Genomic DNA, 27000 nt, shown 5'->3' on the forward strand with positions numbered 1-27000 from the left:
AAGACCATAACGGACATTATCTGACTCTTCTTCCCCCTTTTCTTCTCTAACTTCCCCCAACACACCAACCATACATGTAACTACCTTACATGTACCTTATTCTACTACAATATCACTTTCTATTCATTCATACCATGTATTTGTTCAGACCATAATCGGCTAACACCATTAACGGTTATATGTAAGCCACATTGAGCCTGCAAAAGGTGGGAAAATGTGGGATACAAATGTAACAAATAATAATAATAATAATACTATTGCAGTCCGTATTTCTCTTAAGAGTATACCGTTTATTGTCAATTGGATTGACAAAGTCCTTGGAATCCAACATGTTTGAACAAAATATGCAGGATCCACAGCACTTATGACCTCTGACTTCCTTGACTGGAGCAATTTTAGAATAATCCATTTGTAATATTCCTCTGATATTTGTTCTCCAGGAATATGCAATATGCAATAGTAACTTCAAACTCATCTAGAATTCAAAGAATGATGATCTTTGAATTCTAGATGAGTTTGAAGTTACTATTCGCCAATGTTGCTTAATAATTTTAGTTGCTAAAGAAGCTCCTTGCATATATTTTATAATGCATGTTTGTATGCCTGTGGCATCTTCCACTTGTTTATTGGAATTTAACAAAAATTCCTTGTGATTATATTTTGTTCTTGTATAAGCTTGTTTGAAAATTTTATTTGGATAACCTATCCCTAGCAGTTTGGCTGTAAGACGTTTAGATGAGTTTTAAAAACTGTCTTTATCTCTACATATTCTCCGATATCTTAAATATTGTGGAAATGGTAAACTCCATTTTATTGCTATCGGATGGTTACTTTGGTAATGTAATAACAATTTACGGTCCGTCTCCTTGCTGAATGCTTCTGTAGTAAACTTTTGGATATCTTGTTTCACCAGCACATCCAAGAAGGCAATTTGATTTTTAGAATATTTCATGGTGAATTGTATATTCTTGTCACATTGTGATGGAACTCTTGGAGGTTCTGTTCTTTTCCCGACCAGAATACAAAGATGTCATCTCAATAAACTAAGGCTGGACTAAGTGGAGGTTTCTGCCAGTACAAACATTAACTGTGAAGTGAAAGAGTGCTCCAGGTGGGAAGCAGTGGAAGTCACCTGGGAGCAGGAACGGGGAAGGAACCTGTTCGGAACCAAAGGCAGTAGCCCTGAGAAGTACACCTTTGGGGAGACAGTGAGCAGACAGGGAGGTCTAATCCATAGTGGAGATAGCTTGCACTCATTCTGCAGGCACAGCCTTAGATTGTTCACCCAGAAACGATTGGTAATAGACTGGAGAAGTTGTAAATATATACATAACTCAGGATTTACAAAATGTACTACAAAGAGGGGCATAATCGAACGGGGACGACCATTTCTAAGGGCGTCCATCTCTAAGGATGTTCCGGCGAAGGGGCGGGGAAACCCATATTATCAAAACAAGATGGACGTCTGTCTTTCGTTTCGATAATATGGTCAGGGACGCCTAAATCTCAACATTTAGGTCAACCTTAGAGATGGTCGACTTAAATGTTGAGATGGTTGACCTTAGAGATGGTTGTCCCTGTTTTTTGGCCATAATGGAAACCGAGGTCGCCCATCTCAGAAATGACCAAATCCAAGCCATTTGGTCTTGGGAGGAGCCAGCATTCGTAGTGCACTGGTTCTCCTCACATGCCAAGACACCAACCGGGCACCTAGGGGGCACTGCAGTGGACTTCACAAATTGCTCCCAGGTGCATAGCTCCCTTTCTTTCGGTGCTGAGCCCCCCAACTCCCCCAACCCACTCCCCACAACTGTACACCACTACCATAGCCCGTAGGAATGAAGGGGGCACCTACATGTGGGTACAGTGGGTTTCGGGTGGGTTTTGGAGGGCTCACATTTACCACAAGTGTAACAGGTGGGGGGGGGGGGGGGGCCTGGGTCCGCCTGCCTGAAATGCACTGCACCCACTAAAAACTGCTCCAGGTACCTGCATACTGCTGTCATGGAGCTGGGTATGACATTTGAGGCTGGCATAGAGGCTTTCCACAATGAATATTCATGAAAGAGATTTGCATGCCCTGCATCCACTGCATGCAAATTTCTATCATGAGTATTCATTGTGGATATCCTGAAAATCTGATTGGCTGGGGTGCTTCCAGGACCAGGTTTGGGAACCACTGCCCTACGGCCTACTGGAGTAAGTCCGGCTTGCACCCAGCTCAGTGCTGACCCGAGAAGAGCTACCTGGCTCCCAAACTTTAATGGTGAGACCAGGGTTACATATTGGTTAAATACATTAATTCTTAAGGGGCTTGGGATTGGTTGTTACATCTTATGTGATTATTTTGAAGCTTTTAAAAAGCTGCCATCACCATTTTGGATGAGCTGAAGTGATTTGGTTGAGACTGTCAGGTATAACGAAGGAGGTTTGCTCAAGATTTGTTCCAAATATAATGGGCCCCAATATTCAAAACAATTTAAACAGCCAGGAAATGCTCCTAGCCATTTAAATTGCCTATTCGGGCCTAACCGGGCATTTTCAGTGGCACTTAACTGGATAATGTCACTGAAAATGCCTGGTTTTGGTTGATATTCAAAGCAGCTACTGACCAGTTTAATCACTTGTTTGTGGCTATCCGGTCATTTTTAGCATCACTTAACCAGTTATCTTAGCTGAAAATGTCCACTTAGCACCTAAATGAAAACCAGATAGGTTGGGGACATTCCAAGGGTGAAGTCAGCCCTTGACCGCTTAAGTTCTGATATTCAGAACTTAACCGGCCAGGTTTAGTGCATAAACATGACTGGAGAAATCACAGTCCTATCTTTATGTGCTAGACCATGGCTGGTTAAGTTCTAAACATTGATATAGCCGGCTTTAAAAAAACATCCTGATATTCAATGCCAATGCCTGGACAGGGCCTGGCATTGAATATTTGTGAATAACACAGACATCGGTCAGCAAAACGCTCACCATCAGTGGCTGAAAATTGACCCCCCCCCCTAATGTTTAATTCTGATGGGATGTTCTATTTTATTTTTAGGAGACTGATCCCCTGATGAGCCTGGGCGAAACATGGATTCATGTCAGATTCTAGTCTCTTTGTTCTGCTGAATAAATTCCAAATAAGTTGTTTATTAAATACTAGGGAAAAAGGCCCGTTTCATACACAAATGAAATGGGCGCTAGCAAGATTTTCCTCGTAGTGTGTATGTTTGAGAGAGTGTGTGTGAGAGTGACTGTGTGAGAGACAGAAAGTGAATGTGTGAGTGTGTGTGACAGAGAGATTGAGACTGGGTGCGAGTGTGTCTGTGAGAGAAAGACTGTGTGTGAGAATGAGAGTGTGTGCCAGGGCCCCCCCTCCCTCCCTCCCCATTCCAGGGTCCCCCTCCCTCCCTCCCTGTTCCAGGGTTGTCTCCTCTCCCTCCCTCCCTCCCAGTTTCAGAGTCTCCCTCCCTCCCAGTTTCATATTCTGTCCCCTCTCCCTCCCAGTTTCAGGGTCCGTCCGCCCCTCCCCCTCCCAGTTTCAGGGTCAGCACCCCCCTCCCTACCTCCCAGTTTCAGAGTCCAGGTGCCCCCCCCTTCTGTCCGGCGTGCAGGCTCCCTACAGTGTATGTCTGAGTGTGTGTGTGTGTTTCCTTGGATTGTGTACGTTTGAGACAGTGTGTATGTTAGAGAGTGTTTCTGTGTGTGATAGAGGAAGTTCCGTGTTAGTATTTTTTTGGAATGGCGGCTGTTAACTGTGTGAGGCAGTCTGGTGCTTTTTCTGGTTTTTCTTGCTGGCACCGGTAATTCTGGAGGGAGGCTGTGGTCCGCATGGGAGGGCGGCTGTTCAGCGAGTCATGGAGTCTCGAGCCTTGTCGGTTTCAGTTGCTGTGTTTCTTTCCTGTCAAATCTGCGCGTGTCAGTTTGTGGTTGGCTAGGGCGGGGGTGTTGGATCAGCTGTGAGGGCGGGCGTTCAGTGAGTCACGGAGTCTCGAGCCTTTTCGGTTTCAGTTGCTGTGTTTCTTTCCTGTCAAATCTGCGCGTGCCAGTTTGTGGTTGGGGAGGGCGGGGGTGTTGGATCAGCTGTGAGGGTGGGCGTTCAGCGAGTCACGGAGTCTCGAGCCTTTTCGGTTTCAGTTGCTGTGTTTCTTTCCTGTCAAATCTGCGCGTGCCAGTTTGTGGTTGGGGAGGGCGGGGGTTTGGATCAGCTGTGAGGGTGGACGTTCAGCGATTTTTTTTCCACTGGTTGCTTGTCATAATGGCTCAAGTGACATCAGGGAGAGCTACGGAGCCTAGCAGACAAACTCTAAAGCAGCCACGGTCTTAGCAAGCAAGATGAATAGAAAGCTGGAGGTGAGACTTATTATATAGGATATACTTGGAAGACAGTTATATATAGATCAAGTTAAGTTTATTGGCAATGAAAATGTGTGAAAACATAAATTGAAGATTAAAAAATGTAAGAAATTTTTATAATATAAATACCGAGGACCAATGACAATTGATGGTGGACATGTTCTTTTGAAGACATATACTTCAATGAGAAAAATTAGTGTGGGAAGAATATACTGTTGGGCATTGCTAATTTAAAAATCATCATCAGCGTTTAAATTAAAATGGTCACTGTCACTATTGAATACTGACTCCAGTGTTCAGCTTTCTAGATTTAGATTATATCTAGTGCCAATGTGTCAAGGTCTCAGTTCGTCCTGTTTTGTCCCCTGGAGGAAGAATACTAGGACAAATGAGAAAGAGCAAATGTCATACAAGGAGAACTTTGAAAGGTATTCAGCAAGAAAGCTAATATTTGTTATTTCCTTACACCCTCCACTTGGCTCTCAGGCCTCCCTATAAACACCTTTTCTGTCACATACACAAGTGATTTTTATTCACATCTAACAGCAATCATACACAAATATATTTGCTTTTTCAGGAGGCTGATGTAACTAGCCCATATGCAGCCCAGGCTCACTCTTCAACATGAGGTGGTCCTAGCGGTTCTTGTGTGTTGGGGAAAAATAATCTATAGAGTCCTGCGGTATATAGAAAAAGTACTCATAACAGAGTACTGTACATGGATATTGTAAGCAGTGACTAAGTAATGCAACCATCGTAAGTGCCACACCAAGGAGGGCACCGTGATGCCTCGTTGAGTCAGTCTATGAATCTGTGAGCAAGCTAGCACAGAAGAGAAAAGGAGTGTCAAAAGAAACCCTTGCCCTGGCTGCCAGTTTTTCCAGAGGCTGCCTCACTTCTGCTCTCTGCGTGTCTCTGTTGGAATCTGATGGTGCTAGATTTCTGCAATGAGAGAATGGCTTATAAAAAGAATTCCTTCCCTTTGCCACAGTAATTTTGAACTACCCAATCAGTAACTTCCAATGCTCTGCCTTAAACTTTTTATGGAAAGATGAACGGTATCTGTACAATAAATACAAAAACAGAAAAGGAGCCACAGTCATTGAAGCCCCCAAATCACCTGCTAATCAAACACACGTGGAAAAAGCTCTGGGTTATGTGAGATCAATATTAGACAAAAAGTAGTTTCACTACAGGGAAATTCAGTGTAGTGATTCTACCATTTTCACTTCATTACATTGATTTCCCCTGTAGTGAAACCATTTTATTTCTAACATAGGTGCAACAAACACTGAACTTTCTTCAATATAACCATGAATAGAATTTATGTTTAACCCTTTAGTGTCCAATGTTCCCATCAATCTGTTCCCATACGGCTTATTACGGGAACATTGGACACTATAGAGCTGTGCGTTCATACTTTCTTTTGTCTGTGATGTATTACAAGACTGATGTCATGACCAGTACCACAGAAATAAAAATCTATCCTGTAAACAATTTTTATTCCGTATAAGGCACCAACCTCTGAAAAAGACCTTCATTGTACAGAGTTTACGAATTAGCGCAGTATTATGTATGCCACATCAGTTCTACCCAAATCATCTTCCAGTTGTTCATTTTATCTGATATACCTCCAATTATTAATGCATAACATAGCACCAACTTTCCTTCAGTTCTGTGGTCACAACAGTTTTCACATAATTAGTTTTTCCCTCAGAACCCTTCTTTATCTCTTCTTCAGACATTGGCCTCAGCTTCTACCCTCGTATCTGCCTAGATCAACACTGGCCACTTCCTGTCCCACAACCCACCTCCAACATCACCACTGCAACACCATTCTTTATTTCACCAGCTGGTGCAGGACACCAAACCTAAGTACTTGAGCATTATTGTCAGTTGCACATTTTTATCAAGAATTGTCATCGTTCTTACAAATGACTTATGACAGATGTTCACTGTCCTTGTAATGTGTGGTTCTTACGAATGCAAGAGTGAAATCCTAATTCTAGCCAGGGGCGTAGCCAGACTTCGGCGGGGAGGGGGGTCCAGAGCACGAGGTGAGGGGGCACATTTTAGTCCCCCCTCCCGGCACAACCCCCCCCCCCCCCCCGCTGTCAGTTAGAAAAACCATCAAATGGCATTAGACAGGAGCTTTTGTGATCAAAATCTTGGGGAGTTGCATACTTATCTAGAGGATTTGCTCTTAAACTCGCTGCTTGTGTATCTTTGTGTTGAAATTTGGACCCCTGAGGCAGGTGTTGTTTATGCTGAAACAGGCCCGTGTCGGGTCTGATATTAATAAAGGACTCCTGTTGTGTCAGTCTTGAAGGCCCAGCTGTGCTTTTTTTTGTTTGCTATTTGTGTATACTGTTTTACCCTCTCTTGTTACTGTAGGTTTCTTTCCAGTGTCATAAAATTTCAACTTTTTTTTTCTAGTGTTAATAGCTACTAGGCATAAGCTATACCATGGATATCCACAATAAGAGCTAGGGGGATTGATTGCCTCTTTGGTGGTATTTGGACAGATGATACATTGCCTAATATTGGTGCTGGGGTGGGGGAGATCAATGGGGGGTCAAGGGTGTGGGTTGTCATCAGCGGGTCGAGTTCTGTCAGGGAGGTTGGGGTGCTTTGTCATAAGCTGATTGTTTGAGGTAGCAGCAGTAACCACCTCTTAATTACCCAAATTGTCTTTGAAAGAAAAATTTACAAAAACAAAATGAGAAAATAAATCCAGAAAACAAAACAAAATTCTTGAATTTGTTTTTGGAATGTTCAAGTCTTAGATAAAGAGGAAGATTATTCCAAACATTGGAGCCACAACTCCAAAGTAGGAGGTTCTAATGGTCTCCAAATGAACTGTGTCCGAGTGAAGAGCTCTCTGGGGTGATAAGGTATAAGTAGGTTTGATAAAATGAGAGGCCAATAGATTGGATTTGGTGAGAGAGAAGGAGGATTTTGTTAAGAGATCCGGTAGGCCACAGGATGCCAATGTTCTGATAAGAAAAGATGAGTTACATGATCATCTCATGAGTGATGCTGACTACTCCCTCTAACCACCACAGACCATGGTAATTAAACTCTGGAATTCATTGCCAGAGAATGTAGTAAAAGCAGTTAGCTTAACGGGGTTTAAAAAAAAGGTTTGGCTAGCTTCCTAAAAGAAAAGTCCATAAGCCATTATTAAAATGGACTTGGTGAAAATCCACTTCTTATTTCTAGGATAAGCAGCATAAAATGTAATGTACTGTTTTGGGATCTTGCCAAGTATTTGTAACCTGGATTGGCCATTGTTGGAAACAGGCTGCTGGACTTGATGGACTTTCAGTCTGTCCCAGTATGGCAATACTTATGTTCTTATGTATATGATTTCTTATTCTTCAATATGAAACTTATTCTTTTGGGCATTACTGAGACTTAGCTCCAGGAAGGGGCTGATTTATCCCAAGTTATAGGGGATACAGATGGGGAAGTATTTAAAGACTCATTTTTAGTGTTTACCATTTTCACTACAGCCTTATGGTATTGATTCCCTTTTACTTAGAATAGGTGGTACAGTGCCTTTAGAAATGTTTTACATTTATGAGCTCTTTCAGACTCAGGAAGATTTCTTTTTCACTTTATTGGATTAGATTGCTGATGTTGCTTTAACATTTGGTAAACCTTTAATTATGGGTGGTTTTAATGTCCACATACATGTTTCTTCTACTATTTGTTTTTAACTCTATTAGAGATAATGAAGTCCTTAGTCTTTGTTCAATTAGTAAAGTTTCCTACTCATGTTAGAGGACATATTTTACTTGTATTTAGCTGGCAGCTCCCCTTTGCCGCATCCATCTGACCCTACGTATCCACTACAGGAAGTGGATCAGAAAGGGCTGGATGGACGCGGCAAAGGGGAGCGGAGCTGCCTGTGTGAACGGCAGCGCTTTGCGACAGGCAAAGAAGAAAATGCAGCGGAGCCTGGGGAGACAAATTATTTTAAAAGGCAGGCAGGCATGCAGGCAACGCTGCTGAATACTGCTTCCTGCCACGCTGGTGACTGGCGCAGGGATGAGACTTCTCAAGCCTTGAGGGCCTCCAGAAGATTCTTCAGCTGGCAGGGCCCGGAGATCCCCGCCGGCCCAGGTATTTATCTTTACGGGAGGGGGATGGACAGAGAGGAAATATGTGGGTCATGCCCACCCAGTCCACCCCCAGGCCCACCCAAAAAATGAGGTCTGGCTACGCTACTGAAGAGATGGATCTTCAGTAGTTTGCGAAAGTTCGTTAGTTCATTGATCGATTTTAAATTTTGTGGCAGTGCGTTCCATAACTGTGCGCTCAAGTAGTTTGCTTAGTTTTTGCCTACACTCACTGTGCATGTATTTTTCAATAAATCCATGTGTTCAAACTCATACAAAGGGTCAGGGATTTGATATACCACCTTTCTGAGGTACAACCAAACTGGATTACAATTTATTGGTGAGCTCAAAATCTAAGGGGCCCTTTTACTAAGCTGTACTAAAAAAGTGGCTTGCATGATTTTTAGTGCGTGGGTTTCTCATGTGCTGAGACCACTTTTAACGTGGCTTTAAAATGGCCACAAGTTCTTTTCTTCCATTAATGGCCATGCACTAATTTCCCAATTAGGGCATGGGCATTAGCTCAGGAGCCCTTACCACCACCTATTTTGTAGGTGGTAGGGGCTCCCATGATAATCCTGCGCCAATCAGTCAGCGCACGCCAATGCCCACATGCTAACCAATAAGCATAGAGCATGCCTACGCTCTGCCTCCAAAAACACCCCTGTGCTAAAAAAATAAAATCTATTTTTTAGTGCTTGGGAAGTATGTGCCAATTGTAAAATTACCATGGGATGCTTTAGCGCAACCTGCGGTAAGCACGTGCTAGTACTTACCTCAGCTTGGAAAAAAAAACCTTTACGTTTTCGTACCTGGGGGCAATGAAAAGTTAAGTGACTTGCCCAGAGTCACAAGGAGCAGCAGTGGGAATTGGGCTCAGTTCCCCTGAATAAAGAGTTCATAATTGTATTTACCTATAGCAATTTTTCTACTTTGTGGATTTTTTTAACAGTTTTTGTTTTGTTTTTCTTCTGATTACAACAGAATTGGACAAAATGCATTCTATAGCTGTAGAAATAGAGGGGTCCTTTTACTAAGGTGCACTGAAAAATGGACTGCTGTAGTGTAGGCACGGGTTTTGGTCGCGCGCAGAATCATTTTTCACCACACCTGTAAAAAAGGCCTTTTAAAAATTTTTGCCGAAAATGGACATGCGGCAAAATGAAAATTGCCGCGTGTCCATTTTGGGTCTGAGACCTTACTGCCAGCCATTGACCTAGCGGTAAAGTCTCACGTGGTAACCGGGCGGTAATGACCTATGCGCGCCAAGTGCCGCTTGGCGTGTGTCCGATACGTGTGGCAGAAAAATTATTTTTGGGTCGCGTGTATCAGACGCATGCCAAAAATGAAATTGCCATAAGATCCACGAGGTAGTCGTCCGGTAACTCCATTTTAGCACGTGTTGGGCAAGCGTAAACGCTTACGTGGCTTAGTAAAAGGGCCCCAGAGTATCCCTCTTGACATCACATTCAGACCATTTGCATGCAGTGGTATGATTTAGTGTACAAAAATAAGCAAGATCACTTGTGAAGAATTCTGTTTTAATTCATGGTACACATCAATGAGGTATTAGAGAAGAAAGATTAATGGTTCTAGTGCAGATAAGCAGTCTGGTTACGATGTAACCATGCATATTCTTCTTATGATTCCACAGATCATACCTTCTGCTAAAACAAATGGACTCCCAACCTCTGTTAAAACCAAATAAACAACTGTTCTTTGGCGATGTGACAGATATTTATGGGCTGTGAATATCCCATAAAAGATAGAAAGGACAAGGATTATAGTGAATTTGTAAACCGTGGACTGATGAAATCTAAATGGAGCCTGTCTCTGAATACATTGAAGCCTTTATGGAATTCATTTGGCCTTTACTATGCCAATCATGTGTAAATTACAAACGTTAAAGAGTTGTAATGGTCTTTGCATTTTTCACAATAGTCTGCATGTATTCCATTTCTGTTTTGACAGTGTGGGAAATTCCACTCTCGGAACACTCATTGGAATGACCAGACAACTTTACAGTAGTGTGCCATGTGAAGAGAATGAAGGACGGTGAGAATAGACAGTGGTCCTAATTTAAAGTGGGGAGGAAAGAAGGGTATGATGTATGGAAATGTCATTTTGGCTTGCCCCCCTGTTGCCACCCCAAATATTTCTGTGTAGAGACACCACTGCTGAACGTATGTATCCTGAACCTGATTAGTATATGGAAGGGATCTCACCCATTTGAGTTATTTCAGTTAATTGCTAAGTACTGTGAAATGGCTGTGTTCTAAGCATAAAGTGCATTTATGTTATTTGTTAATCTGATTTATTGAAGTAGGAGTTAACCAGCATTCCGTTTACCCTACTGTTCAAAAACAAACATTCTTCTATGCCTGAAGTCCTGAATTCCATATCTGCTTCAGTACATGTGCTAAATGCGCAGTTACTGGGGCAATATGGGCTTTTACCATTTGGTAACGTCTTTTCTAAGGGTGTAAAAAAGCTTGAAACAGTTCAGAGAAAACTGACAAAAATGGTGTGGGATTTGCACCACAAGACGCATGGGGAGAGACTTCAGGTCCTGAACATGTATACCTTGGAAGAAAGGAGAGATAGGGATGATATGATAAAGACATTCATATATTTGAAAGATATTAACTTACAAACAAACCTTTTCCAGAGACGGGAAGGCAGTAGAGCTAGAAGACATGAATTGAGGTTGCAGGGGGGCTGATTTAGGAATAATGTCAGGAAGTACTTTTTCAGGGAGCAGGTGGTAGATGCCTGGAATGCCCTCCTGCGGGAGGTGGTGGAGATGAAAATGGTCATGGAATTCAAAAATGCATGGGATAAACATAAAAGAATCCTGTATGGATAGAATGGAACCAAACAAACTTAGTGGTGTTTAATTGGCAACTGGACTGGGGCTTCAATGACAACTTCAGAAGTTGGAGAACAAGGCCAGCGCTGGGCAGACTTTTACGGTCTGTGCCCTGAAAATAGCAAGGACAAATCAAGATCAAGTATGCTTATGTAGTATCACATCATACCTTATGCTATGAGTTTATCTTGTTTTGAAATGGATGAACAACACAGGTGTACTATCCTATATAATAATTTGCACCTCTGTCTGGATGCCTGGGTTCTTAACACAGTTCCCATTAGTCCGTCCTGGGGATGATATCACAGGGCAGATCAATGGGAAGTGAGAGGGAAGAGAACCCAGCAACAGCCACCGGAGGTGAGTAAAGAATCCCCCACCCCCCTGAGTTCCATGACCCCCTACCTCCCTCCTTCCACTCCCATCCATACGAATTCCATGGTCCCACTCCAGTCCGATGGCCCCACTCCGGTCCGAGTTCGACGTCCCCCTCCTCCGATTTCCGCACCCCCCTCTCCTCTGATTTCCACCGCCCAGTGCCTCCCTCCCTCTCTCTCTGTGGCCTCCGAGTGCAAGCAGGACGTGTGCGGGTGTCCCAGCCCTTCGTAAGTGCCAGCTGTTGTTTAAAACATTTTACCTCCTGCTCCGCCGGCAACAGTGAATTCCAGCACGCACGGACGCCGCTTCAGACTGCCTTCGCTTTTGCTTCTGTTTCAGCTGTTCCTCTGGTCCTGCCCTCATTTCCTGTTTACTACATAGTGTTACTATGTAGTAGCTGCATATTTTATGTGACACCTTTTGGGGCTGCTCCTATTTCTATTGCAGGTTGTGCATTAATGTTCCTATTTGTGCACAGTTCCTGCTGAGAGTTAATGTAGGACCACTCTGGATTAGCCGGTTAGTGCACAGTAAGTGAAATGTGCCCATACCATGCCCCCAATAGAAAAAAATCTGAAAAATGCAGTAACATACAGTACCTCAAAACCCCTTAATGCAGTTGTGCTATAGTCGGTTCCCATGTGTTAACAGCTCAATAAGGGGTCCTTTTACAAAGCAGCAGTAAAATGTGGCCTGCCGTAGTATGGGCGTTACTTTTAGGCACCTGCTTGGCCATTTTTTATCACGTCTGGGAAAAAATTAATTTTAAATGGGTCAGAAAATGGGCCTGCACTAATATTAAACCTAGCATGTGCCTATTTATGGCCTGAGCCCTTACCACCACCCATTGACTTGGCAGTAAGGGCTCACGTGCTACCCGCATGGTAATCACAAGCTGCTGGTTACCGATTGGGCACATGCTACCCTCTCATTAGCCTTCCTGAGCCTTTGTAAAAGAGCCCCAAAGGACTTAACACTCTGTAGTAAAAGAGCCCCTATGGGTCCTGAAACCATACTTTGCCTCAGTTCTGATGTTCCTGCTCCAGCTTCTAGAACTTCACCTACTCCAGCTTCTGGCCTTATCTTGCTCCAGCCCCAAAACTATGTTCCTCAGAACATTTGCAAAGACTGTAATCGTCACCCAGTCTCTGAGCTTTGACTACCACAACACACTCTAGCATCTGGTCTTTTTGCCAGTCCTGCACTCTGTCTTGAAAATTGAACGCTGCCCAATGTCAGAATCTATCTGTAAGTATCCTTGGGCTAGAAAAATTATATATGCACTGTATCTCTCTGTCAAAACAACAGTATAATAAGAAAACTGAATGTAATTTAGGACTATAAATTGTCCCAAATACCTTGTAGTATATAGAGGTAAATTGTATCAGTGTTCTGGATTATTTTGTTGTTATATATTTTGTTATTATATATATATATATATATATATATATATATATATATATATATATATATATATATATATATAATTTTGTTGTTATATATATATATATATATACATTTTTTTTGTGGATAGGAGACTGCAGTATTTTTTTTTTTTTTTTGGGGGGGGGGAGGTTCGGCATTCTTCAGGTCAATATTTTGAACATCCAACAACCAAAATACATAAACACAAATCATTGCATAAAAAGGATATAAGTTAAATTGATTTTTGTTTCCATTTCATTTCTAACGTAACCCTAGTCCTCCACTCCTGAAATGATGGGATTGTCAGTAACGCTTGGATGTGCTGGGACTTGGATCTGATTCTGGATGGGTGAGCACCATCTTGGATTATGGGTGAGACTTCTAAGTCAGCCGTAACACAGTTCCCATCAAAATGCACATTTTTACAGCTGTCTTGCACTTGTTTAACTTGATTCAAGCCTCATTTTTAAGTGAATTATTACGTGCTAATGTAAGGCAGCTTGGGTTTGTCTAGCTGGCAAGACATAGAAAATGGAAAGAAAAAGAGGAATTCTCATGACCTAAGCAGTCTGTCACCTAATCTATGCTTTTGTCAGCAATTTTGCAATATGTAGACTTCAAATGAGTCTCAGGCTCACAACCACCCTTGCCATGACTCTGCCAGACAAGGAAAAACTACGAATATAAGCCAAATCAAGCTTCCTGGTTTGGATTTCACTGAGCTAAAACAAGTCAGGTTGGATGAAGTCCTAATCAAGCTGGGCCAGAGTCAGCTTCAACTCGGATAACTTGAAACAAACAGGGCCCTCCTTTCTTTTCTTGGCTCGGGAGAATTGAATGTAGTCTGCCAACTTACCCATCCTTAATAAATAATATATCTTTAAAATATGATGCATGTAAGCCATTATAAATACTTCTGTATTTTTGAACAGTGTAAGCCATTGTGTACACTGGCTTTATTCTGCGTGTGGGGATTGCTCTTTGTTTCACAGATGCTTTGTATTTATGTTCTTGATGGCAGATCGCCTGCACTTCTTGTTTAGCTTTCAGGAAAAAGAGAAATATGTCCAAATCTGAACTGTGGATTGGGAATGTTAACAGGCCAAAGTGTATTTTCTTTGTCATTAAAGATGACGCTGCTTAACCTGCTTGGAGCTATAAATTTACAAGAAGGTTACAGTTGAACTTGAAGCAACAGATTTGTTTTATTTCAATTTTTATCAAGTTTTCAGCCAAAATCCCAGATAGTTTCTGGCAGATCTTGCTATGATAGATAGACTTAGATTGTAAGCCTTCCAGGAACTTGAAAATGCCTACTGTACCTAAATGTAACTCATTCTAAGCTATTACTGAAAAGGTGTGAGCTCTCCCCAAATAGATAAATCAGAGGAAATTTGAATTTTTATTTCAAAATTGAAAAGTTATCTATTAACTATCCTCTCACACTTTAAAATCCCTGCCTACTCTGAGGGAAGGATTGACCCTGCTCCCAGCCAGCATTTTGTGATTGACAAGAAGAATGGAAAAGAAAGGACTCCACAGCTTATTCTGTACTAGTTGCTATGGGTCTACCTGCCATTACTGATTGTGCCACACGCCTGCCTGCTGAGATGGGTATGGATGCTCTAGAAACAGGGTCCATAAAAGCACAGCTCATTTGGATCCAAAGTGGTCCCAACTTAAAAATTAGCGAAGACCACAGGTCTGCAATATATCACTTAGGCCTACTAATTCCTGTTCAATCCATTTCTAACTTTGGTGTTTCTAAAACTTATTTCTGTATGAAACTGCTGGAGTTATGGATGCAGGATCATAAACAAACTCAATCCAGAAAAAAATTAAACACGTTTTAATTTTAATCCAGAATTAAATCCTCGGACAGTTACCATTCATAATGCAGACTTTCTCCAATCATTAAAATACTGGGATTTTATGTAGATTGTTCCATTTCATTAGAACCACATATACATTATTATCAAAAAATATTTTTTCATGGTGTAAAAATTGTGTCTTATAAGGAAAGTTTTGAACTTGCTCAGTTTGAACAGTTGGTTGTTCATTCACTGGTACTTTCATCACTTGGGGGCTCTTTTACCAAGCCAAGTGGAGGGGCATTTTCGAAAGGGACGTCCAAGTTTTGATGAGGACGTCCTCGCAAAATGTCCCCAACCAGGGGCGGGGAAACCCGTATTTTCGAAACAAGATGGACGTTTCGATAATACAGTCAGGGATGCCCAAATCCTTAATGATTATGGTCGTCCTTAGAGATAGTCGTCCCTAGACTTGGTTGTTTCTGATTTTCGGCGATAATTGAAACCAAGGACATTCATCTCAGAAACGACCAAATGCAAGCCATTTGGTCATGGGAGGAGCCAGCATTTGTAGTGCACTGGTCCCCCTGACATGCCAGGACACCAACCGGGCACTTAGGGGGTACTGCAGTGAACTTCATAAATAGCTCCCTTACCTTGTGTGCTGAGCCCCCCCCCAAATCCCCCCCAAGCCCACTACCCCCAACTGTACACCACTACCATAGCCCTTATGGGTGAAGGGGGGCACCTAGATGTGGGTACAATGGGTTTCCTCCACAAATGTGACAGATAGGGGAGGATGGGCCTGAGTTTGCCTGCCTGAAGTGCACTCCACCCGCTAAAGCTGCTCCAGGGACCTGCATACTGCTGTCATGGACCACAGTATGACATCTGAGGTTGGCATAGAGGCTGGCAATCAATATTTTTACAGATGTTTTCTGAGGGTGGGAGGGGTTAGTGACAACTGGGGGAGTAAGGGGAGGTCATCCCCGATTCTCTCTGGTGGTCATCTGGTCATTTCGGGCACCTTTTTGTGCCTTGGTCATAAGAAAAACACGACCAGGTAAAGTCGTCCAAGTGTTCATCAGGGACGTCGTTGTTTCTTTCGATTATGGGTCGAGGACGTCCTAGTGTTAGGCATGCCCATGTCCCACCTTCACTATGCCTCCGATACGCCTCCTTGAACTTTGGCCATCCCTGTGACAGAAAGCAGTTGGGGACATGCAAAATCGGCTTTTGATTTTACTGATTTGGATGACCCTGTGAGAAGGATGCCCATCTTCCAATTTATGTTGAAAGATGGGCATCCTTCTCTTTCAAAAATGAGCCCAATAGGCACCTATGCATGCCCAATGTGCGCCAAATTGGAGTTACTGCCCAGTTACCGCATTGTCCTTGTGGTAATTTCAATTTTGGTGCGTGTCCACACCACGCATCTGAAAAATATTTTTTATTTTCTGTCGCACAGCAGCTATGTGCGTCAAGTGGCATTTGACACACGTAGATCATTACCGCCCGATTACCACATGAGACCTTACTGCTTGTTCAATAGCTTGCGGTAAGGTCTCAGACCCAAAATGGATGTGCAGCAATTTTCATTTTGCTGCACATCCATTTTTGGCAAAAAAGGCATTTTTTTTGTAGGTGCACTAAAAAATAATTCTGCGCACACCCAAAACATGCGTCTACACTACCACAGGCCATTTTTCAGCGTACATTAGTAAAAGGACCCCTTGATTATTGTAATGTGATCTATTTCAGTTGCACAAAGAATTCATTTAGCAGACTCCAAACAGTGCAGAACATGGCAGTCAGACTTATATATAAGTCTGTCCAAGTTTGACAGTAGTTCCTCTTATTATAATAAACCTAATTGATTAGCTTCTAGAGTTAATTTTAAATTAGCATGTATTCTCATTAAGACATTGCATGGTCAGATTCCTGGTTATTTGCTTATTCATTTCTCTTTTGTAACATCTCAAAAAGCCAGAAGATATGATATCAATGGTTTTTTTTTAACTTTTCCATCAATCAGAGGGAAAAAGATTCTTGATTTTTGATAGATCTTTGGCTGTTCAAGCAGCACGTTTGTGGAAGGATATTGCTGAGCAATTTTCATTTTCCCAATAATGCCTCTTCTTTCGGAAAAATATAAAAACTCTTCTATTCAGAAAATTTTATTCTTAATTATAGTTTCTCTTTTGAGTTGTTCCATTTCCTGTTGTCCTGAAATTAAACCCTGCTCTAACCCTTTTGGGTGCAGATCTTCTGAATATCATCTTGACTCAGGGTGAGCTGGAAAGAAACATTTTTTCCAAGTGGAAAGGATGAAATTCCTCTCTTCCACCCTTGGATGTCTCCCACAGCTATTTGGACATAAGAACATAAGGGAAAGGGGAAAAGGAATGAAAATTGATATACCACCTTTCTGTGGTTTTTGCAACTACATTCAAAGTGGTTTACATATTATGTACAGGTAAGTGTTGCCCTACTGAGTAAGGCCAAGTGTCAGAGCTGTAAAGGGCCCCAATTTTTAAGAGGGAGATTTTAGTACATGCCCCCAGCCCTGCCCACTATACTTTGGTCCCGCTCCACTCTGTCTTGGCCCTGCCAACTCTACCTCATGGCTCCACCCCCTGACACACCTTGATCCCATGGCCATTCTAGAAAATGCCTTATTTACACCAGTGACAGCAGGGACGGGTAAGAGGAAATGTTTCAGCACACTCTATTACACCCCTATCCAGCATCTATTCCTCCTAGGGATGTAACTATGAGGGGGCCTCAGCCCCCCCTACTTTGGATTTAAGCACCCTCCAAAATTGCAGCACCAGTTGAATCTCTGGTGGAGAGATTCCCAAGCCCCGCCAGTCAAAGAGGTCCACTGCCAAATCCCCCTACTGTGCTGTTTGAGCAGTATGGAAGTCAGTGGCGTGCTTCAGCGTCAATGCTGGCACTCCCGTACATGCTCAGTTCCGAAACTTGAAAAATGGAAAATAAGACAATGCCATTTTATTGGACTAGTCTAATACATTTTTTGATTAGCTTACAGAGGCCAAAACCTCATGCCTCAGGTCAGGTCAGGATAGTATACTGCTGTTATTGTATTCTCTCCTGACCCGACGAAGGAAGTGTTGGTATCTGAAAGCTTGTCAAAACTGTATTAAAATTAATCCAGTATCACCTTATTTTCCATTTTGTGTTTTAATTGTATTTATTGATCTTGTCATGGGTAGACTGGCCTTGATGCTAATGTTCTCCTTGTATCCACCCAACACAACTTCTGAACAGTGCTCTTTGATCACCCGCCACCAGTTTTATTATACATTCTACCAGGAACACAGTCTTAGCTTCACCAGCCAAGGTAACTCAGCAGTACTCCTTCCACACTTTGCAACTACAGGACTCTCTTAGTCCCATTAACTAATCAGTACTCTTTCCGTACTGTGCAACTAGAGGACTATCATAGCTTCAGCAGTCCCATTAACTCAGCAGTACTCTTCACATTAGCCTCTTCTAACGGCCTACTTCCTGGTGCACTTCTGCTGCACCTCCCAGTCTTCTGGCTTCTGCACAGGGTCTATCCTCCGTAATGCCCTTCAGGTGATTCTCACTGTTTTCCACTGTCTCTGTACCTCTCTGGCCCCCAAAGGCACTCCTTCAGACCTTTGCCCTAACCTCTGCCTCACAGGGCTAATGAATGCAGAGGGGGAATGTTCCTGCTCTATATTTCCACTGAACTTCAAATCCTCCCAATGACCAATTCCTGGGCTTGGGTCAAACAACTACATTTCACCTACTGTGCCTCTGAAGCAAGCCTGCAGCTCTCCATAGCTTCTTAACATTCCTTCCAATGGGTAATGCAGGTCCAAGGCAAGCTTGTGTCTATAGCCTCACAGGCACATTGCTTCTTAGCGGTTTCCAGAGTTTCCCAGCCTAGCATTTACTTTGGGGTCCCCTCTTCCCCCGGGTTGGGTAGCCTGTTTTACTCTCTTTCTTTCTTTTCCTTTGCAGACTCCTCTTTTTGTTCCCCTCTTCTCTTCCAGTAGCTTCCAAGCCCCTCCTATCTTTCTCCCAGGAGCTTTCCAAGGCTACAATTCTCAGGCTGCTCCAGGATCAGCCCCTCTAGCTTTGGTTCTGAGCATGATTTCTTCAGGCTGTGCTTGCCCCTTCCCCTCTTCCTAGTGACAGCATGAAGAATCTTTCTGATGTACCGGGAGGCTAATCTCTTTCCTTTCCCCCTTCTGTCTTTCCCAAAAACTCTTCCCTCCTCTGGGAAAATGGACCCACTCTACAGCCTCCCACTTTTGCCAGACTTTCAGGTAAGAGATGGTTTGTTGTCTATTTCTTTTAGTGCTCCTCTCAACTCATGCTTAGCATTGCTGTTTCACCAGGGCCTCCTCTTGATCCTGGGCTAACTCCTAGGGGATTCTGGTGGTGCATAGGGCCTCTGACATACTGTACCTATCTTCCCCTACTCTCTGGTGACACCCCTAAGTGTCACTACTTTTATTAACATAGCTACCACATTCGTGTATCCTAATTTAAGAATAAAATTCTTTTTTTCTACCTTTGTTGTCTGGCAATTTTCTTTTTCTAATTCTATTGGTCCCTGTCTCTAGTTTTTGCTTTCCTTCATCTTCTCTTAACTCTCTTGCTAGGATTTTCTGCCCATGTTATTTTTCTCTCTCCTCCTTTTTCTTTCAGTTTTCTTTAGTTTATTTTTCTGTCTCTCTGTCCTGATTTAATTCACTTTTTACTTCATCTACCCACAGCTTTTCATCTTTCCCTCCTCTTTTTCTCCAGTTTTTCATTAACTCTATACTCTCCCCCTTTTCCATCCATCATCTCCCCTCTTTCTCTCCCATCCAGCATCTACCCTCTCCACCAATCCTCCCATCAAGTGTCTCCCTCTCTCTCCCCATCCTTCCATCTAGCATCTTCTCTCTTTCTCTCTCCCTCTCCCTATCTTTCCATCTAACATCTCCCCTCTTTCTCTCCCCATCCTTCCAGCATATTCCCTTTCTCTCCCTCCTTCCATCCAGCTGTCTACCCTCTTTCTCTCCCCATCCTTCCAGCATATTCCCTTTCTCTCCCTCCTTCCATCCAGCTGTCTACCCTCTTTCTCTCCCCATCCTTCTATCTAGCATCTCCTCTTTTTCTCTCCTACCCTTCCATTCAGCATTTCACCTCTTTATGTCCCCATCCTTCTAGCATTTCCCATTTTTCCCTCCATTGTTCCATCCAGTGACTCTCTTTTCTCTCTCCACATCTGTCCATCCAGTGTCTCTCCTCTTTCTCTCCCCCTTCCAAGCAGTGTCTTCCCTCTCTCTCCCCGTCCTACTACTCGGCATCTTCTCTCTCTCTCTCTCTCGCTCTCTTACCCTCCTTCCATTCAATGACTTTTTCTCCCCGCTGCTTCTCCTGATGAGCAGTAGAGGCAGCAAACCAAGAAGAAGCAGGTGCGGGGCTGCAGTGTTCAAGTGTGTGCTGTTGGCTCCTGCAGTCTTCTACCCCGGAACAAGAATTGACATCAGAAGGGGCAGAGGACCATCATAGCTGACAGCAAGTGCCTGAACACTGTGGCCCTGCACCTGCTCCATCTTGGTTTGCTGCCTCTGCTGCTCATCAGGAGAAGCAGCAACAGTGGCGGCGGCGGAGTGGCGATGGAAGTTGCTCAGTGGGAGTATTTCCTGGCTTGGCAGGAGTGTGGGAGATGACCTGCCAAAATGAGAGTTTGCTGCTGATGCGGTACTTGGCAGGTTTGAAGTGTTCATCTAGCCCAGTATCCTGTGGCTAGTCCAGGTCTCAAGTACCTGGCAGAGCTCCAAACAAATAACAAGATTCCATGCTACTTAACCTCAGGGATGGTGGTGGCTTTCCCAAGATCTGCCTTAATATTGGTTTACGGACTTTTCCTCCAGGAATTTACCCAAATTAAAAAAAAAAAAAACAGCTACATTAAATGCTTTTGCTAGTTGCTCCAGCAATGAGTTCAGGAGTTTAACTATACCTTGAGTGAAAAAGTATTCTCTCCTATTTGTTTAAAGGGCCCTTTTACAAAGGGACATTGAAAAATGGCCTGTGGTAGTGTAGACACATGTTTTGGGCGAACACAGAATCATTTTTCAGCACACCTGTAAAAAATGCCTTTTTAATATTTTGCCAAAAATTAACATGCGGCAAAATGAAAATTGCCACACATCCATTTTGGGTCTGAGACCTTACCGCCAGTCATTGACCTAGAGGTAAGGTCTCATGCGGTAACCTGACAGTAATGGTCTACTCGCGTAAAATGACGATTACCGCCCACCAGAAAATAGAAATATTTTTCAGCACGCCTAGCGGACACACGCCAAAAATGAAATTATCATAAGGGCCATGCATTACCTGGGTGGTATCTCTAAATTGACACACGTTGGGTGTACGTAGGTGCCTAATGCTGCTTAGTAAAAGGGCCCCTAAATATGCTTCTATGTAACTTCATGGCATATCCCTTAGTTTTTGTACTTTTTGAAAGAGTATACAATCGATTCCATTTACCCTTTCCACTTCATTCAGGATTTAATAAACCTCAATCATACCTCCCCTCAGCCATCTCCTCTTCAAACATAAAAGCCCTAACCTTTTTAGCCTTTCTTCAGATGAGAGTTGTTCCATCCCTTTAATCATTGTGGTCACCCTTCTTTGTACCTTTTCTAGTTCCATTCCATTTATTTTTGAAATGTGTTCTCACCAGGCATTATGCTATTCTTTATTTTATTCTATATTCTTTTCCTAGTAATTCCTGTTTACTTTTTTGGCTGCCACTGCACACTGAGCACATTTCAATGTTTTGTCCACTATGGACACCTAAATCCTTTTCTTTCATAGTAAATACAAATATAGAACCTAACATCATGTAGCTATAACTTGGATTATTCTTCCAAAGGTAAATCATTTTGCAATTGTCAATATTAAATATCATCTGCCCTTTGGACGCCCAGTCTTTCAGCTTCCAAAGGTCTCCTGCAATTTTACGCAGTCAGCATGCAATTTAGTTTCATGTCATCTGCAAATTAAATCACCTCACTCATTGTTCCCATTTCTAGATTTCTAAATATGTTTAAAAGCACCAGTCTCAGTACAGTCCCTTGTTACACTCCACCATTCACCTTCTCTCCTGCTCCCATTGCCCCACTGAAACACCAATGAGGGTAAGGCCCAGGGGGAGGCCCTATTCTGACCAGTTCTAGTGGAGTGAAGGTGCTTCTCGAGGCTTTTTCTCCTTTAGAAATTGAATGTTGTGTTAATGTGCTTATTGAAATACTTGTTTCCAAGTCGTTCCAGTTAAGATTTCTCTTATGAGTGGAAACTGGTCCCCATTTATTACTTTAGTTTATCTCTAAGGGTCTGAACCTTGTCAGGGAGGTTGAGACGGGGGACTGAGCTTTGTCTGGTGGGATGGGAGGGGTCTAAACCTTCAGGAAGCTGGGAGTGGGTCTGAACTTTGTTGGGGGGGGGGGCTGGGAGTGGGTTTGAGCCTTGTTGGAGAATGGGAGGGAGGAAAGTATGTTGGAAATGTGCCGTCTGGTACCGGAAGTTATGCAGGGCCAAGCCAATATTCAGGCAGGATCTGCATAAGTTTATTATGCGGATACCAACTGAAAATTGGCTGGGACCCACATAAATCCTGGTGGCCAGCTAGGTAGGACACTGCAGGCTGATCACTGATTAGTTAACTTTTGCAGCTGTTCCTTTTAGTTGTTTTAAAACTATTTTCCTTATTTTTATCATAGTTGCTCTTTCAAAAGTTAAATGTTGTTGCAGTAGATGTTTTTAGTGTCCTTATTATCTCAAATTTGATCATGTTATGATCACTGTTGCCAAGCGGCGCCAAAATTGTTCTCGCTCGCACCAAGCCCTGCATTCCATTAAGGGTTGGATCTAAAATAAATAGTTTCCCTGAGCCTCATTTATATATCATCTGCTCCTAAACCACTTCCTCTAACTGTCCCACATGCAGAAAATTCCCTGTAGGATTTTATGTAATTATTTATCTATAAAAAAATTATATACCCCCCTTGAAAATGTCAATCAAGATGGTTCACAAATAACTACAAAAAAAAAGCAATCTATAAAATTTACTTTATTTCTTATTAGTTGCTAATGTTCCTACAAAGAATTCAGTGTGACTTACATCAAGAAATGAAAGTACATTCTTCAGAATTACAAGTTTACAGCCAAGAAAGAAAGAGAGAGCTCTTATGGTTCATTTGAGAAACCAAGTACTGGTCATCATTAGTTATTGTAAGCTTCGTAGGACATGTCTTTCTGCAAAATTCACGAAATCCTATTTATTTGAATGTGCCATACTAGGCCATGGTCCTTATCTGAATCAGTAAGACGTTCCAATATTTTTCAGATGGTACAGTATGGTACAGTCATGGAGTGTAGTGACTTGAATCTAGTACCTTTGGGAGGAGGAAATGATAGATCCAAGAAGTCACCAGCTTGTCTCCTGTTCCTGGGTTTAGGTAATACTATCCATTTAGCTACATGCTCTGGTGAGTTTCCGTACTTTGTACAAAGTTTGAAAATCCCTCTTACCTCCACCGGGAGCCAATGTAGTGTAATATATAGTGATAAAATGAGGGATTGTACAAGCAGTCTGAAATTTTCAGGGCTAAAACAACAACGTATTCTTCGTAACTTTCAGAGAACATAAAACGCCTTTTTGACTTCCATTTGACAGTGTTTTTCCAAGGACAGGCCAGTATTTTCAGTTCTATATTTTCAGGGGGACACCATTTAGGCTCAACTGTATGTCTGAGAAATTCATTGTTTCTCCTACTGCTACTTTTTCAAGAATATTCCTTTAACTCTTACACTTTTCATAACATGTATTATACATTAAATTCTACTGTTTATTACCTATGTAAGCCATATAGAGCTGAATAATTATATTCAGATAATGTGGGATATAATTATCAAACAAATAATAAATAAAACCAAATAAAACCTTCCTAAAATTATAGAATAGAAGGAACCCTGAGTTCACCGGGTTTCCACAAGCAGGTCATCTTCAGTCAAAAGATAAAAATAGGGCAATTAATTTTGTGTTTCCGGGGGTGGGGTGGGGGGGGGGGGGTGAGAGTTATAAGGCAAAGCTACAGCAAATAATACTTAGCCTGATATTTAGCCACAGTGGTCAACATCTTTAAACACCAGCCTCAACAGTTAAAGATAATCCCCACATTCAGTGCCAGTATCTGAATTGCAGCTGGCGCAGAATTTCCAGGTAAAGTGATAAGTAGAACCACTATGAAGATAGTGGCGATATTGAGAGCGCTACGGGGGATAGTTATTCAAGTTAGGACAGCTTTTTTCTGGCCAAACATTATCTGAAATTGCTGATCTGATATTAGTGATCTGTAACATGGTGTTAAAATCATTCACAGTACCTGAAGATTGGAGGGTGGCCAATGAAAAGCCGATTTTTAAAAAGGGTTCCAGGGGTCATCCGGGCAATTACAGACTGATAAGCCTGATTTCAGTGCCAGGCAAAATAGTGGAAACTATTATACAGAATAAAATCACTTAAGACATGGAAAAACATGGTTTAATGGGACACAGTCAACATAGATTCAGCCAAGGAAGTCTTTCCTCACCAATTTGCTTCATTTCTATGAAGACATAAATAAAATGGATAAAGGTAATGTAGTGTATCTAGATTTTCAGAAAGCTTTTGATAAACTTCCGCATGAGAGACTCCTGAGAAAATTAAAAAATCATGGGATAGGAGGCAATATCTTTTTGTGGATTAGGAATTAGATACCCCCTAACACAGGGTAGGATTAAATGGCCATTTTTCTCAATGGAGAAGAGTGAATAGTGAGTGCTGCAGGGATCTGTACTGGGACCGGTGCCATTCAACATATTTATAAATGACTGGAAATTGGAATGACAAATGAGGTGATTAAATTTGCAGATGACACAAAACTATTCAAAGTTGTCAAAACCCATGCGGAATGTGAAAAATTGCAGGACGACCTTCCGAAACTGGAAGACTGGGCATCCAAATGGCAGATGAAATTTAATGTGGACAAATGCAAATTGAGAAGAATAATCCAAACCATAGTTACCTGATGCTTGGGTCCACCTTAGGAGTCAGCACTCAAGAAAAAGATCTAGGTGCCATTGTAGACAATATACTGAAATCTTCTGCCCAGTGTGCAGTGACGGCCACAAACAGTATGTTAGGAATTATTAGGAAAGGATTGCAAAATAAGACTAAAAATATTATTATGCCTTTGATCTCTCTATGGTGGCTACTTCGCCTTGAGAATTGTGTTCAATACTGGTCGCCGTATCTCAAAAAAGATATAGCGGAATTAGAAGAGGTTCAAAGAAGAGCAACCAAAATGATAAAAGGGATGGAACTCCTCCCATATGAGGAAAGACTAAAGAGGTTAGGGCTCTTCAGCTTGGAAAAGAGACAGCTCTTTGTGTGTGTGGGAGGTATGATTGAAGTCTATAAAATCCTGAGTGGTGTAAAACGGGTAAAAGTGAATCAATTTTTCATTCTTTCAAAAAGTACAAAGACCAGGGGACACTCAATGAAATTTATTTAGATTTTGCTCACACCTTTTTCAGTAGTTAATTTGGGTATACTGGATATTTCTCTGTCCCAGGAGGGCTCACAATCTAAGTTTGTATCTGAGACGATGGAGAGTTAAGTGACTTGCCCAAGATCATAAGAAGCAGCAGCAGGATTTGAATTGGCCACCCTGAGATTGCCAAAGCAGTGCTCTAACCACTAGGCCACTCCTCCCCTATGGAAATAGTTTAAAAATAGGAGGAAATATATTTTCACTCAAAGAATAGTTAAGCTCTGGAACTCATTGCTGAAGGATGTGGTAACAGCGGTTAGTGTATTTGAGTTTAAAAAAAGGTTTAGACAAATTCCTGGAGGAAAAGTCCATAGTCTGTTATTGAGATGGATATGGGGGAAGCCACTGCTTGCCCTGGGATTGGTAGAATGGAAGGTTGCTACTAATTGGGTTTCTGCCAGGAACTTGTGACCTGGATTGGCCACTATTGGAAGCAGGATACTGGTATGACCCAGTATGGTTTTCTTATGTTATATAGAGTGGGCTGAATATTGCCACTCTATGAATAAATTCCAGATTAATTTCTGTTCTACCCATGCACTGTCCTGGCAGTAGCTGGATAGCACCAAGGTGTTTTTTAAGAATATTCAATGGCACTATCCAGATCGTGCTGCTGAATATTCATGGCTAGGCTAGAGTGAAGGTGCTCCCACAGAGAAGAGATTAGTTTTGGAAGAAACCGTCCCAGGGGAATAAAACCCTGTGGTCGGTTCAAATTCCTGTCTTTGTCTCCTTGCATGAGGGTGGAGCCATCCAGCCCAAAGGCCCTAGACATCTAAGCCCATAGAGATACCTGGTTACCCTAGTCAGGAAGATCTATAAGGAGAAGTCTAGCAGCATTTAAAACAGCAGTAGCTGCTTAAGCTCTGTGCTGTGACTGGAACAGTGGGAACAGGAAACCTGTTGCACCAACTCTATAGGACAAAAGGGCAAAGGAAAAGGTGGGCATAGTTGTATATTTCCAACAGGGCACCCAGGGCCTGGAACAGCTCTAGAGGCCAAAGACATACGAACTACTTAAAGCAACAAGACCACTGGGGATCATCAAACCTCCAACCAGGTCTATGTCACCAAAAACACTGCTCAACAAACTTAGAATCCCTGAGTCTCTCAGCATCTCAACAACAAACACTAAGTGACTTTTGATACTTGTCTATATTACTTGTTATACTGTTCATAAGTTAGAGAGAGATTTATGTATTCCAAATAGAAGGATACAAGGGAGATAAAAAGATGTTGTAAATAATGTTTGCCTACTGCATCTGCTAAGGTGACTGACTTTGATGTTGTTATTATCCCAATTATTTGACTAAACAGACTTTTCAGTAAATTACTACATGCACACACCTTGGTTTAGAATGCCAGTACTGGAGTGCTCTGGCCTATTGATTGGGCAG

Source organism: Microcaecilia unicolor, chromosome 1 (assembly GCF_901765095.1).
Source record: "Microcaecilia unicolor chromosome 1, aMicUni1.1, whole genome shotgun sequence".
NCBI lineage: Eukaryota > Metazoa > Chordata > Amphibia > Gymnophiona > Siphonopidae > Microcaecilia > Microcaecilia unicolor.